An 18,565-nucleotide genomic window follows, 5' to 3' on the forward strand; every position below is an offset into this window, starting at 1 on the left:
TGAAAATGAGCTGCTGCTCCCTGGACTCTGATGGCTCTTCTCTAAAGATAGAGCAGGTAGAGCCTTGGGCAGATAGAGCCTTGGTTGCTGGCTAGGCAACAAAAAGGCAGCATCAAGAGAAGAGGCAGCTGCTGGCTGCAAAGGAGGGTGGTTATGCAGGCCAAGCGCTGTCCACAGTGAAGGAAGTTAACCAGGAGACTGTGATCAGATGAGGTATGAATTTCTCTTGATGGTTCAGTGCTTTTATATAGAATATTTGGAAATGTCTAAAAATCATAGCACCTCAAAGTTGGAAGACAGCTTCCCTCTATAAACAGTCCCTGTTAAAGCTATTAAAAAGTGTGAATGTACATTAGGAAAAACTGAACCAAGAAAGGGACCCGGGAGGGTTTGATGGTGGGAAGAACCAAATTCCTGCCAACCAGAATAGAATCCCAGAGTAAAATGGATGCTAGCCGGAGAAATAGCCCCTTCCATAGATTGTTATCTAGGGAGAAACAGAGGGAATGAGGAGGAGTCCAGCACAGCCTCAGACAGACATATCCGGGCTCTAAAGCACCTCCCTTTCTATGTTTTATGTCTTTAGTTTCATTCATTTTTTCACATATATTTACTGAACACTCAGTACGAGCCAGGTACTTTTCTTGATGTTAGGGAGACAGAGATGAAATAAGCAGATAAGGCTTTGTTCTCTTGCATGTAACACAGGCAATAAACAAGAGGGAAGAATGCGAATGAGTAGGATTTAGATGCCACTAAGTATCCTATGAGTAAAATAAAGCCAACACTTGCCACGAACAGTGACTTGGGACAGGGCCTGCTCTAGGAAGAGTGGTCAAGGAAGGCCTCTCTGAGGAAGGATCCTCTGAGTTGCAATAGAAACAATGAGAAGGAATCAGCCTTGAGAAGACGTTGGAGAAAGGCATCCTGAGCAGAGGGGAGGAAATGCAAAGGCCCTAGGAGGGCAGAGGGCAGGTGGGGTGGAGCTGTAGAAGCGCACCTAGAGTACAGGCTGAGAACAAAGCCCAGGGGCAGGTCCTGCAGGCCCCTGAAAGCCATGATGAAGCCAATCAAAGTGGGCAGCCATCTGGTGCACCGTGGCAGAGAGGAGTTTCCTTCCTGCACGGGAGGAGGCCATTTCTCCAAGAAGAGATGCATGGAGTGAGCTCTGCACCCACACAGGAGACTCCAGGAGCGGTGCTTACAGCGAAGAGCCACCAGATGGCTCCATGAAGAGATGGCCCGCTTTGCTTTCTCCTGCCATTGCTGACGCTTTTCCTGTTGTAAGGTAGAAGCACTTTTTCCCACTGAACAAAAGCTTCTTCAACAATCAGCCACTTTCCTTTCCTTTCCTTTTTTTTTTTTTTTTCAAACAAAATGAACCAATAGCAGCCAGTAAGTACAACAAGGCAGGCCAAATAGAAACCATCTTTGCCATCCTGACAGCTAAAACAGGCAACTCCTCCTAACCAGGGGGCCTCCTCTGGGCTCCATTCCTAAGCTCCCCTTTTCTCAAAGCACTGTGCTCAGTCCAACAGGCTGGATCACCTTCCTTTCCAGAAAGTCAATCCTAGGAAAGAGGAATGCCTAGCCCAGGCCACAGGCCAAACTTTAACTCTCCAAGGAGTTGATTACCCAGGAAGTAATAACATCTGAGCACTTAAACAACTCACTGTGACAGTGTGCATGAGAACATGGGGCTGGGAGAGCAAGAGGAGCTTCAGAATAAAAAGGCAGACAGGATGGTGGCTACTTTCACAAAGGTTTTCTTGCAATAGCATGTATTAGTAAATCAAGGCAAGAATCGCTCCAGACTGTCCAACACACACCAGCCCTGGAAACTGTTGTTTGGTTTGAAAGAAGGAGCTTCAAAGAGCAGCACACTGCTGGCATCAAGAAGCAAAGGTCTGCAGGCCTTGTCAGTGAGTCTGATGAACTCATCAAGGAGCCAGAGAGCCCAAGGCTTTTCAGGGCACTCTGAAGAGTCAACAGGGAAAAAAAATAGCCCATCTTTAAGAAGCCTGCAATCAAATGTTGGTCATGAGAACTCTTGCCCAATGGAATTTTTTCCTTCTTTTTCATCTGTTGGAATTAGTCTCTCCCTCCCCTGAGCTCCCACAGCACTTGGTCCATATTGTAGTTATACCCAGACCTGTGTCCCTCAGTAGATGGGGAGCTCCCTGAGCCCAGGCCTACCTGTCATCCACATTTGTGTCCTCTCACCCACTCAGGACCTCCCATAGAGCCTGGTGCCTGGCTGGCCCTTCACAAATGCTCATTGAACTAAATTTTGATGTGGAAACAGGAAGCCCAACCACAGGGCCCAGGGGAGAGTCTGTGAAGTGATTGAAGCGTTGAGTTACATTGGACCTGAAAAGTACTCTTCTTAGCACTGACAAGGCCTAGCACATGGTCAGCCCTTAATAATGGTGTCTTGTTGTCTTTTTTTCCTCCTATGAGGTAGGATTTAAGAAGCTTTAAAAAAAATTTTTGAAGTTCTCTTTTCCCTCAAATCCCTCCCCTCTCCCTGACATTATGCCTATAATCTCTAAATGAGTCAAACTAGTGAGATAGGGCAGTGAAGGGACCTATGTTAAATGCAAATCTGGGACGGCAACTTGTGTGGATATTACTATCCCCTTATTGAAAATGAGGAAAACAAAGCTCAGAGAGGCTAAGTAACTTGGCTAGTGTCACACAGTTTGCAAGTTGCTAAGCCAGGATTTAATTCTAAACCTGACTTCACGATAGTCCTGCTGCCGCTGCGTTAGGCCAACCTGGCCTGGTGGCATGGAACCAGAGCAGAGCTTCCTAAAGTGGGCATCTGTAGCGGGATCATTGATTCTCTCAAATGCACATCTCAAGGTTTCACCCATACCTACTTAAGTCAGAAGAAAGATCTGGAAGAGGGAATTGCATGTTTTTTTTTCTTTTCTTTCTTTCTTTTTTTTTTTTTTTGAGACAGAATCTTACTCTGTCACTCAGGCTGGAGTGTAGTGACACGATCTCGGCTCACTGCAGCCTCTGCCTCCCAGGCTCAAGCAGTTCTCGTGCCTCAGCCTCCCAAGTAGCTGGGACTACAGACATGCATCACCACCCCTGGCTAATTTTTTTTATATTTTTAGTAGAGATGGGGTTTCACCAGGTTGACCAGACTGGTCTCAAACTCCTGAGCTCAAGAGATCAACCCTCCCCGGACTCCCAAAGTGCTTTGATTACAGTTGTGAGCCACCACACCCGGCCAGGATTGCATTTTGATAAGCTCCCCAGGTGGATTCTTATCCCCATATTTGAGAACCACTGATCATGGGACAAGAATTCAAAGTCTTTGGCTCCTTTCTCCTATAAGAATGGCCATAATCAGAAAATCAAAAAATAATAGATGTTGGCATGGATGTGGTGAACAGGGAACACGCCTACACTGCTGGTGGGAAGGTAAACTAGTACAATGACTATAGAAAACAGTGTGGAGATGCCTTAAAAAACTGAAAGTAGAACTACCATTTGATCTAGCAATCCCACTACTGGGTATCTACCCAGTGGAAAAGATGTCATTATACAAAAAAGACACTTGCACACTCATGTTTATAGCAATACAATTCACAATTGCAAAAACATCACACCAACCCAAATGCCCCTCAATCCATGAGTGGATAAAGAAACTGTGGTGTGAGTAGTATGATGGAATACTACTCATCCATAAAAAAGAATGAATTAACAGCATTCGCAAGACCTGGATGAGATTGGAGACCATTATTCTAAGTGAAGTAACTCAGGAATGGAAGACCAAACATTGTATGTTCTCACTCATAAGTGGGAGCCAAGCTATGAAGATGCAAAGGCGTGAGAGTGACACCATGGACTTTGGGGACTCTCGGGGGAAAGGGTGGGAAGGGGGTGAGGGATAAAAGACTACAAATTGTGTGCAGTGTATACTGCTCGGGTGATGGGTGCACCAAAATCTCACAGATCACCACTAAAGAACTTACTCATATAACCAAACAGCACTTGTTCCCCAATAACCTATGAAAATAAAAAAAAAATTTTTTTTAAGTATCTTGCTATGGAAGTGGCCAGTAGTGAACTCAAGTGGATCCTCTTCCAAGAGTCAAGAGAACAATTTTAGGAAGCTGTGCTCTGGGTCAGAAGGACAAACACTCCCTTCACCTTTGGACACCAAAACTAAAACTTAGTCTTTACATCAAGGGTAACACTATGACCAGTCAGTAAAGCATGAGGTTCAAGGCTGCAGTTCTGCTTTTTTCAGCCTCTGCACCTTTTTTCAGTCTTGTGACTAGAACTTAGAGACCTTTCTATGGGAAAGGGCAATGATAAATGAATGAATATATATATGGTGGGGAAAGAGAGAATGATACTGCTAAATATATGTAACAAATATTTAATATATGATATACAATGTGTGTATTTAATAATATTGTTTTTCAATGCTCTGTTCTCCAACTCTCCCTGACACAGGTACACACACACACACTTAAAGTATATATATGTCATGATTTACTTCTGTTTGACAATTCCCAATGGGGCAAATTAAAGGTGAAGAAGTAACCCTGGAACCTGAAGCTATATGATGTCTTTTCTATCTGCCTGACCAAAAAATAAATAAATAATCCAAGAAAGGCCCTTGGTTAGTTGCTTTCCATGATGAGTAGGAAGAGAGGCCTGCTGTGCTAGTCCATCATCTTCTCATGAAAGGTCACTGGTGTCATTTCTCCAGTAACTTCTGGAAAGATGAGCAAGCATACCAGAGAGGTCCTCTAAACACAGCCCACAAACCATCACTTTTGGAGGAAGGTTCGTCTTTCCCCTGCTTTGCTGGCAGTACATGGTGTTTGGGCAAGACTGCCACCCCAAAGAGGCTTGCATGGTAAGTTTAAGAACCATGACTGACTAAATAAACCTTCCTATGGCACTGCTCTGATTATGTATCTCACCAGCCATGACCCCTTTAAAGGGCTCCCAGTTGCCTACTTATTTGGTTAAAATCCACTAGCAAGTTAGACCCTTCTCACCTCTAACTGCTCCTTTGGAAAACATTTCAGGATTCCCACACACCAAGTAGCCTCTCCCATAACATGTTCCTATGGCACTCTCAGCTTCCCACCCTTCACACCTCATGATTTCTTAAATATTTGTTTAATGTCACCAGAGCTAGACTGCTCAACCCTGTGTTGGTGGGGACCAGGTCTTTTTGTTCACATACCCAGAACAGTGGCTGACACTGAGTAAGTCCTCAAATATTTGTGACTCACCCGGTGACTGACCAACTGACTTACTATTCTGGTCCTAACTTAACCTTTTCAGCTTCCTCTCCTGATTCTCCCGTACATACACCCATGTTCCATCGAAATCTACCATTCCCTAACAACTGTCTTTACTTCTCCTCCTCTGTAACTTTGTTCATGCTCTTCCGTCTTCTTGGATAATGGACATTATTTTCATCCCAATTAAGGACAACCAAAAACTGAGAAGACAGAAGAAATTTTTTATTGATGTATAATTTCATATACCATAAAATCCACTTGTAGTTTTTAGTATATTCACAAGTTTGAGCAGCCATCACCATTATCTAATTCCAGAATATTTTCATCACCCCAAAAAGAAACTCTGTACCCACTAGCTATTGTTCCCAATTCCTCTCCTCCCCTAGCTCCTGACAACCACTAATCTACTTTTTGTCTCTGTGGATTTACCTATTCTAGGTATTTAATTTAAATGGGATTACATAGTATGCTGCCGTTTATGTCTGGCTTTTTTCACTTAGCATGATATTTTCAAGGCTCACTCATGTTGTAGCATGTATCAGTACTTCATTCCTCTTTATGGCTAAATAATATTCCATATGTGTGGATATGCCACATTTTATTTATTCATTCATCAATTAGTGGACACTTATGTTGTTTATTTATGTTGTTTCTATTTTTGGTTATTTTTATTTATGTTGCTTCTATTTTTGGTTATGAATGATGCTGCTATAAATATTTGCATACAATTATTTGTGTAAACATGTGTTTTCAATTATCTTGGTTATATACCTAAAAACAAAATTTCTGGGTCATAGGTAACTCTATATTTAACTTTTTGAAAAACTGCCAAATTATTTTTCTAAAGTAGCTGTACCATTTTTACCTCTCTACCTGCAATGTAAGAGGATTTCAGTTTCTCTACATCCTTGTCAACGCGTGATATTATCTGATGATCATGATGATAATTGCCATTCTAGTGAGTGTGAATGGTATCTCATTGTGGTTTTCATTTGTATTTTCCTGATGGCTAATGATGTTGAGCATGTTTTCATGTGCTTATTGGCCAGTTTTATATTTTGTTTGGATACATGTTTATTCAAATCCTTTGCCTATCTTTAATTGTATTATTTGTTTTTTATTGTTGAGTTGTAAAAGTTCTTTACATATTCTAGATTCTTATCAGATATATAATTTATAAATATTTTCTACAATTCTATGGGTTGTCTCTTTGCTTTCTTGATAGTGTCCCTGAAACACAAAAGTTGAATTTTTGATGACGTTCAGTTTATTCTTTGGTTGCTTGGGCTTTAGGTGCCATATCTAAGAAATCATTGGCCAAACTAAGGTCACAAAAATTATGCCTTTGAGGATGTTGCCTTCTAAGAGTTTTATAGTTTTAGCTATTACAGTTAAGTCTTTGACCAGTTTTATGTTAACTTTTGTATTTAGTGAGAGTCAGAGGGTCCAGATGTATACTTTTGCATGTGGATATCCAGTTATCTCAGCACACTTGTGGAAAGATTATTCTTTCCCCATTGAATGTCTTGGAAAGAAGAAACATTTTCAAGACAACCTTGACCCAACAGTCTGGCCCTGATATAAAAAAAAAAAAACAAAAACAAAAAACCCGCCACCACAGTCTGATGTATGACAGTCACGACTGCAGAGATTGGCTGGAATATTTTGTTCCTACCTACGATGTGAAAATTCCATGAGAACCATCTCAGCTCACCTCTCCTATATATACATTAGTAGGTTTTAACCTTGTTTAGAGTAACTTATCCAATGAGATTGTGAGCTTTTTAATATACATAGTAATATTCTGCTTAAAATGTTAAAAAGTTCACAGACACCCTCAAACAAGAAAACTATCCACAGATCTTTGGTTAAGAATCCCTGCTCTACCCTCCTTCCCACAGAGTTCTACCATTGCCAAGGCTGAAGCCACACCCCTCAGTGCAGCTGACTCACTTTGCGTTCTATTTATTTGTTTGTGTGTAGCCCTGATCTCTCCTTTAAGCTCCACAGTGCCACCTAACTCCTAGATATGTGTACCTTGTCCCCAGGCATCTCCGGCTCAACACGTTCAACTCATCATCTTCCCTCCCCCCACCCAGCTCATACCCCCACTTCCCTTTTTCTGGTCACAGTGCTGTTCTTCCCATCATGCAGGCTCAAATCTCAAAGTCATCTTCACTTCTTCTTCCTCTCACCACCCCTCCCCCAACAGCTAATTCAGTCTCCAGGTTTATATAGTTGTTCCTTTAGCCTAACCACCTGTCAGTACCCTGCCTAGTCCAAGCTCCTATTCTGAGGCCTGGGCTGATGCAACAGATGTCTCTGGCCTTGCTCATTTCTTGCCTTTGGGTTCCATACTTTCTAATTTATTAGAGTGCCAGACTTAACAGGTGAAAGGATAGTTCTGAGCATTTCCCTCTCTGGCTCAGAAAATCTTAATGGCTTGTCATGGTCCTCTAAATGCAGTGCAAACCCAGCTGGTCCGAAGTCCAAGAGCTTCCATTCCCTGACTGCAGCCAACCATCTGGCTTCATCTCCCGACTCTCCCCAGACTCCATGTCCCAGCCAGTCGTGGCACCAGTGACATTGTTTGCACCCTCATGCCACTTACCTTCACTCACTACCCTGCCACCATTCTTGGCAAGCTAACCCTGCTGTGCCTTCAAGCCCAGCCCACTGTGATCATCTCTATGAGGACTTTCCTGATTGCTGCAGGAGGACTCACTCATTTCTCATAGTAATTTACTTATTTTTATGTGACTTTTGCCATTATTGGGCATCTGACACCTCTCTTAGCACACAGCAAAATGCCTTGAGCAAAATGCTTCCTTAATGAATATTGGTCAAATTCAGCAGTGATTTTCATAAGGGAATGTGAATCAGAATCACTTGGGGAACTTTTCAAAATACCCCACTTTGGGACCCAGACCTCAATATTTGAAAAGTTTCCGCTGATGATTCTGATGTGCATCACTAATTTGACTACTTGTCAAATTAACAAATGATGGTAAAAAATACACTGAACATCTACTATGGGCGAGGCACTGTATATGCATTATCTCATTTAATCCTCACAGAAACTCTGGGGTGGGGTAGGGGAGGTGGTGTTATTATTTGTCCATTCTTCAGATGACGAAACTTGCGCTTAAAGAGACTAAATTCTTCGCCTTAGGTGGGTCATGTATAAATAAATGAAGTAAGTGAAATGAAGGTCTCTAAAGGTCACTTACAATCTATTTGAGAAATTTAACAGTAATTTCCTAAGAAAATCTATGTCCAGATTTAATAATTTTGAGCTGGTTTCTCATTTTCTTAGCTTTGTGACCTTAGACAAATTACTTGCCCTATCTGAGCATGTTTCCTCTTCTGCAGAATGAGCATTATACCTACTATTGTTGTAAGGTAGAAGGAAGGATTAAATGAGTTACAATATGTAAAGTACTAAGTGCCTAAACACAGTAAACGCTCAATAGGTTACCTATAACTATCATTATAATTATTTTTATTCCAAAATATACACCAACCCAAGGTATTTCTTCTTAGCTGCAGTGAACAATGGGGGCTGAGGGTCATGATGGCTTAAGTAGGTCACTCGCAAGACTGACTCTCAGTGTTCAGAGTCAGTCTTCTAAGTGGGGCAGAATTAATAAATAGATTTTTACTGATGATTTCTAGGTGTCAGGCATTGGATAAAGACGTGAATATAGGGTCCCTACCCTCAGAGAGATTACAAAGTTTTGATACTGAGACAAGCACCACTCCACCCACGGGGGAGTTTGCCCATTGGCCTGGAGGCCTGTAGGTTCTTGGCGAACCACCTGTGTCGAGATTTTTTGCCTCTGAACTTAGGAGTGTCCCATTTCCACTGTGTAATATTCCCCTCCAAGACAGCAAGGGCAGCAAGGAACACAGAGTGGCTTTGGGGTTTGATTACTTCTACCACTGCCTGGAATCTCGTAGCTTTCAAACTTCCCTTTGACATTAACCAAACATGGTCTAGTTCTGCTTTCTCTCCTTCCTAAATGCACTTTAGGGTGGGGAAGGGGGGTGATCTTAAATGATTGCAATGTGTTCTTCTGCAGCAAGAACACAGCCATATGAAATATTTCAGTTATTGCAGCCTGCATTGGACTACACGTGTTATTTTAACTCTTGAAATTGCATAGCGTTTTTTGGGTTAGCAGTGTTCTATCACATACACCCAGTGAGGTAGACATTATTGCTCTCCGTATAGAAATGAAGAAACTGAGTCTCAAAGAGTTTTTGTAACTTACCCAATGCCACAGCTAATGAACCTCTTTGACGTGAAACTTTTGGGGAGGTTCTTTAAAAGGGAAAAGACAGTGTGGGTGGAGGTTGAAAAGGGAATCTTTTGCCTCCTCTCTTTTCCCCATTTCTTGCCTAAAATTCAGACACTATGGCTATCGTGCAAGCAGCACCATATTGTGGCTTTAAACTTGAAAGCAATGCAAAAAGGATGGCAAACCTCCTTTTTGAAAAACTGATGAAGCCTAGGCCGCTGATGCCTTCTTGCAACACCAGACCAGCCCTGAACAGGCTATCTTTGGCTTTTTTTTTTTTTAATGTGTTTAAGATACTATAGGTGAGCTTCTATTTCTAGTAGCTATAAGCACTTCTTAGCTGCTACACAGGATAATCTACAATTGCATAAAACTGTTAACAATCACCAGTAGGGACATGGTTTAGCAAATAATGTCACATCATTATTAATTGTCCCTGAGAGTCACTCATTCTCCATTTCTAAGAGGGACCTATACTATCCCCTCCTACATAAACCATTAAAGGAATAAGTATTAAAAAAATAGATGCACATTCCCAGGTCCATGATATACCTAACGGAATATGCTCTATGATTAAAATCATGAAAAACGTCTGTATGAGAAGGAAAACAATAAAATCTAATATATAAAAATAAAATAGAAATTTAAGCTGGCAGAGTCATGGTTTTTTTATTCTATTTTCAAAATTATCTTTAATATTGTTGCTTTATCCTTCAAATTAAAGTATTAAAGAATTTTTAAAATGCTGAGTTCTTTAAATCATTGCTATTTACTTGCTAATAAACATATTCACTTTTGCTGAGGAGACATAGAGTATATAGCTATTGAGTATATGAAGCCATCTCTCCTGATAATGACTAGTATTTGAATAATAAGAGGAATTATAATCCACATTCACATTCTTAAAACCAAACTGGGGAAGCAAAGACAACTCCTTGAATTTGGTAAATTCCTGGGGTCATCTGAAGAGAGCATCCTGGGGTATCGGGAAGGTTCCTTAGGCCAGTGTGACCAACCCAGGTGGCCTGATCACACACAAGAGAGGACTCCCCAGCCCACAGCTCTCCTCCTTCTTCAATCTGTAGCACACAGGAAATAGGATTCATTTTCAGTGTCTGTCCTTTCATTCCAATTTTTTATTTCCCTTTAGTATGAGAGGCCATTGGGGACAATCAGGTTTCTCTAGACCCACTCTTTTGATTCAATGCTGTTTCCAATTTCCTAAGACAACATTGCACTGGACCCTTGCCTCCTTTCTGAATTCATTTTTTTATGTCGTACTGCTTCTCGTGGGGTTTCCCCATAACGCTTGTTTCTGTATAAAGTTGCAAGTGAGTGTAAGTCGGGCGGGGGAATTCATAGCATTTGAGAAAAACAAGCATACATGAGCATCTGAGTAGGAGAGGGTGGTGGTGGGTGGGACAGAGGGAAAGATAACAAACATATCCTTGCAGAGCCTATGGTGTAGGACATGCACTGTCCTCTCCCCAAGCCTTTACTTATATCCTCCAGCCAACTCCTTTGAAAGACGGGTCAGAGCATTATTGTCTCTAATGTACAAAGAATTAGTTGTGGCTCCTAGAGTTAACTGACTAGTCAAATTTACACCAAGAGGAGTGGCTGGGAAAACAAGGTGGGCTCAGATATGTTTCACTCCAAATTCATGGTCTTCCCATCACACCTGCAATGGATTCACCAACACACAGAGGACAGCGAAAGTCTCAGTTTATTTTCTAGTTAGATTACTAACTTTGTTTACATGAGGCAACGCACTGTGCTCAAGAAAAAAGAAGACAACAAAGAAGAGAACTGCTTTGCAATAGCAGGAAGCACAGCGCAGGAGCTCTCAGACTACCTCGGATGCCAAGAGCCTGGTTTGAATACAAGCCTTGCCATTGTGTGACTTTGGGTAAGTTTCTTAACCTTTCTGTGCCTTGGGTTCTTCATCTGTAAAATGGGAATGAAACTATTACCACCCATAGGGTTGTTATGAGACTCAAATGAGAAGGTAGTGAGAACACACTTAAAGCAGTACCTTCTGCAGAAGTCTAGCTCTGAGACATTTGAAAGAAGCAAGGAAGAGCAACTGGGAAAATGGGGCGAGTCTGTAGACCAAAAGGTTGAGGAGTGTTGCATCTTTGTTACTCTTAGGTATTTACAAGACACTGTAACAAATTAAATTTAAATTCCTACTTTACATAATAGAATTTATTTTGTTTAATTTTCTCTTTCTCCAAACTTATTTGAGGGTAGCACCCCATTTCACCTAACACTTCTGAATGTCCTTTAGTGTAGGGGGTATCTGGCACTCAGCAACCCCTTCTCCCCTCACATGAACCCTGGGGAGAAACCAAGGGGAACTTGAGAAGGCTCCAATCCTACTACATATTTTTGCTCAATGTTTCTCCAGAGTCTAGTGGATTATTTCCATCGGTGATTTGCATGCAGGTCCCATGATTACACTTTGAAGTTGATGAGTAATATTTAGGAGTAGAAGTCTTTCCACTTCTAGTTCCTCTCATTGGTATGTTATGTGGGCAAGTTAATTAACCTATCTGGGTCAAGTCTTGCTTTCTACTAGAAAGAGATCTATGCATAAAATTAATAATTACTACATCCTTTCAAATACAGGCCAATTGCACTTTACTAGAAAAAAATCATACCCAATCCCTGCTCCAAAAAGTCATGAGAATAATTAACAAAGCCAACAGTAAGACATATTTACTCACAATTAGAAACTGAAGGACTGAATAAGTCATTCTGCCTGCATGGTTATATATTTTCCCACCAATCTGTGAATCTGTAAAATATAGCAGCCCAAGAGGGTTTAGCTAAAACCAGAAGACTGGATGTTAAGGTCGTGTGTGACACAGGCACATGTGAAAGATGGCCATGTCTGGAAGAGAACATAATTTCTACTTTACCTAGGGCAGAGTGCTCACAAGAAAATACAAAGTGATTAACCAGGAAAGGTTGAACCAGGCCTTCTGAGGCAGATTTCATGGAATGGTGTATATATATATATAAATTTTTAATTGAGATTGCCAATATTTTGTCTTGCCAAATAAAAATTAAAATAAGGAAAAGTTACTATCCACTATCACCACATTTCAGTAAAGAAAAGAGACATTTTACCAACATAAAAAGAAAAGAGACTTAATTTTGGAATAAAAGACAGTTCTTAAAATTGAATAAATGTAGTGATGTGAAAAACCTCACTGCCTTGCCCTTTCTTTTTCATTTCCTCATGCATCAGTGAAAATGCTATCCAATGCTGGAGCCACTCCAAGGAATAGTATATGGGAATGACTGCTTTAGCAAGGTGTCTCCTTCTGGCTCCTTCTTGTGACCTGGGCAAATTACTCTGAGGTTCAGTTATCACCCATGAAATGGAAATAATGTGTGCTTTCCTGGCCTACCTTACAGGACTGTGGTCAAATGAGACACGGGACGGGGTAACATACACAATATGACTCTAGAAAAGGTGAAGAGTCATACAACTACCCAGGACTGTTATTTTATCTCCACTTAAGTTATACACTTATTCCCAAACTCCTGGGATTAGACAATTTCACGATAAAATTGTTTCAGAGAAACAGCAAATGCCAGATGCTCACACATTTTCCCTGTTAAGAAAATAAAATATAAATTGATAGTTTATCATGTAGAATAGGAAGTTGGATCTACATTTAAGGATCACCATTAGAAACTCGTTCAGTACTGACAGATATTTGATCCAGTTCATCCTTTGGTTCTGGGCAGATACCACCTAAACCAACTCACACAAGTGGGAGTCTTTGCCATTTTTAAAGATTCCAAAAGAAATTTTACAGGCTCAAGACTCAGTGTCTCACAGACAACATGTTTCATTTATCTCTGTAATCACAGAACTAGAAACAATACTGGAAACAAAATAGAGGCTCAATGAATACTGAAGAAATGAATAAACCAAGGATCTGGTCTCTGGCAAAGCATTTTTCAGTTTATTGCCTTACTGAAATCATCAGTAAACTGGGAAGAAAACTATCCTAAGTCCTGGAGAAGTTACAAATATTTAATTTTTATTATATATGTGATGGGAGTATAAAATGGTATAGTACAGCCACTTTGGAAAAAACAGTTTGACAGTTCCTCAAAATGTTAAAAACAAAACAAAACAAAACATAAAATTATCAAATAACTCAGCAGTTTCAATACTAGGTATATACCTAGGAGAATTGAAAACATATGTTCACGTAAAAACTTGTACCCAAATGTTCATAGCAGCATTATTCATAATAGCCAAAAAGTGGAAATAACTCAATTGTCCATCTAGTGATGAATGGATAAACAATATGTGGTATATTCTTACAGTGGAATATTACTTGGCAATGAAAAGGAATGAAATACAATTACCTGCTACACAGATGAACCTTGAAAACATGCTAAGTGAAAGATGCCAGACACCACAGATATAACACATCATATATTACATGATTTCATTATATGAATGTCCAAAATAGGCAAATTCGTAGGGACAGAAAGTAGATGCATGTCGTCAAGGGATGGGAGAGTGGGGATCAGAACTAACTACTAATGGGTATGGGGTTTCTTTTTGGGGCGGCGGAAATGTTCTGGAATCAGTAGGGATGATTGCACAAACTAAATTAATTTAGTGAATAAACTAAAAGCCACTAAAGTGCACATTTTTAAACGATGAGTTTTATGTTATTTGAATTATATCACAATGTAAACAAAAATTTAAGTATAACAGGCTGTAAGAAAAGGGAAGTTTGTAGTAACAAGTGAATTATGCTTTATTGAATCAGCATTCAAGAAATTAGTGTCCAATTATGCCTCTACTTTCAAAACAGCCTTCTTTTGCCAGAGCTATTTAAATTTGTGCTACTAACTTTATTCTTTTCACAATACCTAGTAGCGAATATGCACTCAATAAGTGATGAATGAATGTATACATATGAAAAGCCCACATTCAATTTTCTAACAAACAAGATTTTTTTAATGCATTCATTTTGGGAAATAGCAGGAAAGCCACCGAGACTTTTCATAAGGAATCAAAAAACCCAACATAGTGGCCCAACTAAAAACTGAATAAGCACCAGGAACCTTGACTACAGAGTACTTAAGCCTTGAGAATATTCTCAAAAGAGTTTTACTCAATGAATTATTTGAATTGGGAATTCTCGAAGTTTGAGATGCTTTCAGTTATATCGATTAAAGTCTTGAATTCTTTTTAAGGTTCTCAAAATAAAATCAACTGCACATTCTTAAATAGTGGAAGCAAATCTATACAGTATATTTAGATAGAGAAGGCATAGTACTAAGCAGGCAAATCATAGCCAGGAGTAAAAATTCCAAAAAGATTTGGAATAACAATATTGAAGGGATTTGACACAAGATTTGTTCATCTCTAGAGAGAAGTTCCAAAGCCCCAGTGAATTGTGTTTTCAGGGAATATCTGAGCTGGGGTATGGTTTCTAAGCACATAGTAACCCGTAGAAACTGAAACCTTAATTTATAGAGGAGGAAACAAAGACCCAGAAACACAAAGGGACCAGCCTGAGACCACCCTGCTGGTTGGGGCCAGAGCTGAGCCTAGAACCCACACTTCTTGATTTCCAGTGTTGTGTTTTCCCACTGCCTCTTTCATCAGCTTTTGCCAGAACTCTATACATTATGCTGTTTTCAAACTGTGTGGGATATGCTGAGAAACTGTTGGAATTTTAATGTGGCTAAGGTGACCATAATGAGTTTCCTCCAGATTCACAGATTTCATAAATACCATAAGTGAAGGTTTGGCCTGGGTTCAATAGAAAAAAAAAAAAAGAATTTCCTACTTGCCCATAGGCTCCTCATCTTGGCCTTAATGCTTGGAACTATTTGAAAAGTTGCAATTCTTCCCATAAATTTAGCTATCCCCTTCAGGTGGGCAAATTCATCCTTCTGTACACAACCTCAGTGAATGCCACTCATTCTTTGAATTGGTGAGGAGGAGGGGGAGAAAGCCAGCTTTGACTTCAGGCTTTGCCAAAAACAAGTCATATAATTTATAGCAGAACTAAGGAAGGTATAATCTGCAAATTGGCTGTGTATTTATTTTTCTAAGACATAAGTGAAGTGTTCTTGGGAGGTAGCACCACATGGCAAAGTGTAAGTACTTTGGAGGCCAGGGGAAAAAAATCTTCGTGGGGAGAAATTGCAGAGGCAGCGTGGGGGACAGCGACTGGTTTTGTCTACCCAGCACTCATTCTGCCTTCTTTTGATAAAAAAAAAAAAAAAAAAAAAAAAAAGCCTCACTTTTCCTTTGGAGGAACACCCACTCCTCTCGGTTCACAAAACATGGACAGAGCTGAAATTTACCAGTCCACTGCTCTACCAACTCAAAGGGTGGTCATATGTCTCAAGCTTGATTAGTCAAGATATTCTATCCCCCACCACTGTGATTGGTTCGAGGATAGCCCCCTAGAAAAGCCGGCCAATGAGACTCCACCCCAAATTTATACTGGGCATTTTGGGAAAGAAAGCTCTCCTGTCATTTGAGTTACAGCTGTGAGAAGCTGCCAGGAATACCATGACAAGAGATCCCAACTGTAAGGCTCTCTATACCAATGCAACACAGGGCAGAGCAGGGACAAAAAATGGCGAGCAAGAGAAAAATGGGCAAAAGGGACACCAAGTGGAAACCTGGATTCTGCCCTACCTAAAGAAAGAACTATCTCTGGGCTATAACTATGGCAGCATTTTTTTTTCTAGAACCTAGCACTAGAAAATCTAAGATTTTCTAGAATCTTAAATAGCAGAACTTTTTGCTGAAGTTCAGATTCTGTCACTTGCAATAGAGACAGATAGTATCATGCAGTGGTTATGCAGACTCTAAAAACACAGAAACTAAATGTGGATACTGGTTCAGTCACTTTTCTAGTTATGAGACCATAAGAAAGTTATGCAATCTCTCTAAGTTGCAGTTTTCTCATCTGCAAAATGGGAACAATAATATTTGCTACTGGGAGCAGTAAATAAATCATCTACCCAAAGCACTTACAATAGTTGCCGCCATATAACTGGTGTTCAACAAATGTGAGGTATAAGTTTTAAAAAACAAACTATAATAAAAGCAACCTGATGCCTGCTATCAAAAATTAAAGTTACTACAATACTTTCCTATTTTTCTAAGTTTCACTAGTACATGAGGAACACTTGTCACTTAAATAGCTTGTCATCAAACAGAGGCATAGAAATGAACCTGAATATCATACTTAACATACTTTCTGATGTTTCTAACAAGGGAGAAATAACATTGAAGAGATAATCATTATAGTTCACTAAGAGAATAAAGAGTGCTCTAGGCTGGGCGCGGTGGTTCATGCCTGTAATCCCAGCACTTTAGGAGGATGAGGTGGGCGGATCACTTGAGATCAGGAGTTCAAGGCCAGCCTGGCCAATATGATGAAACCCTATCTCTACTAAAAACTAGCTGGGCATGGTGGCGCATGCCTATAATCTCAGCTACTCAAGAGACTGAGGCAGGAGAATTGCTTGAACCCAGGAGGCGGAGGTTGCAGTGAACTGAAGTCTCACCACTGCACTCTAGCCTGGGCAACAGAGTGAGTAAGACTTCATCTCAAAAAAAAAAAAAAAAAGTGTTCTAGTATAGCCTATGCTCTATTTGTCAACTATGTTCAAAACAAACTAAAGCAAAATCTTTAAATCTATGTATGAAAAATTCCAGAAGAAACTGCAATAAAATGAGTGGATGAGAGTGAATATTGCCTGATATTTAGATTTCGCTTTTACTTTTCTCTATTTTCCAAGTGTATTCAATAGTCATCAACTGTATTTTTGTTTTGAAAGTTTTTTTTGTCTGTACTAAGCTTTCAGAATGTTAATTTAAAAATTGGAGAATCATAGACTATCAGAGATGAAAGAGAGAATAGAGACCATTTTCACCAACTCTCTCATCTTACAGAGGAGAAAAACTTGTTCAAGATCAAATAGCTAGGCACTGACAGCACTGGAATTTTAGCCTAACATATCTACTAATTCAGAAAAGTTCTTGAAGGAGACACTGTTGATTGAACCACATCACCTAGGTTAATTCTACCAGTCTTTCAAGACCCCTTTTAAATATCACTTCCTCCAGAAACCTTTCCTTGGGCATCAACTAGAAGAAATCTTCCCAAACTTCAATCTCCACAGCACCTTATTTTTACTTTATTATTGTCCTTATTATTTTTCAGGTGTGCTTATGTCTCCTTTATTAATCAATAAGTTCCTTGAAAGAGACTTGGTGTCTTTTTCATGTCTGTTCCCCTAGCATCTGACACCATGCATTGGCAAGTAGTAACCACTTAGTGAAAGGTTGCTGAAAACAGGATATTATATTGCTTCAGAATCTATGTAACATAATTGTCTTAGTTTGGAAATAGAACTCAATTACGTAGACAGAGAAGTCCTCACCACAGGATCTTTCCGGGGCACAAGGAAGATGATACTTCCTATGCCAATTGCAGTTGGGAGGGACTCCAAGACTAGATTTGGCTAAAGAGCTGTAAGTAGAAGTGCTGTGTGTCATTTCCAGTCTGGGGCAGTGAAAAGCTTTTGTGAGACTCTCCAGTTTTATCTTCTCTTATCTTAGCATCCCAGAAGCCACTGCTGAGAAGCAGGGACCTTAAAAGGAGGTAGTCATCACTTGGAGAACTACACTGGAGAGCCATTGGGTTTACATCAGGCAATTCATGAACAAGAAAGATGTCTTTGTTGCATCAGGTCACCAGGATTTGGGGGTTACTTTGTTGCTGCAGCTTAATTTAGCTTTGCCAGACCAAAGCACAGACATTGTGACAGAGACTTCTGTTGGTAATCCATTTCTTTCTTTATTCTTACCTACAGAATCTTGGGCAATGTTCCCAGCTGAAAAAATATATTACAATATTACATTACATTACATCACATCATCCACATCACATCACATCACATCAGCCA

This window comes from Nomascus leucogenys, chromosome 3 (assembly GCF_006542625.1).
Source record: "Nomascus leucogenys isolate Asia chromosome 3, Asia_NLE_v1, whole genome shotgun sequence".
NCBI classification, from domain to species: Eukaryota; Metazoa; Chordata; class Mammalia; order Primates; family Hylobatidae; genus Nomascus; species Nomascus leucogenys.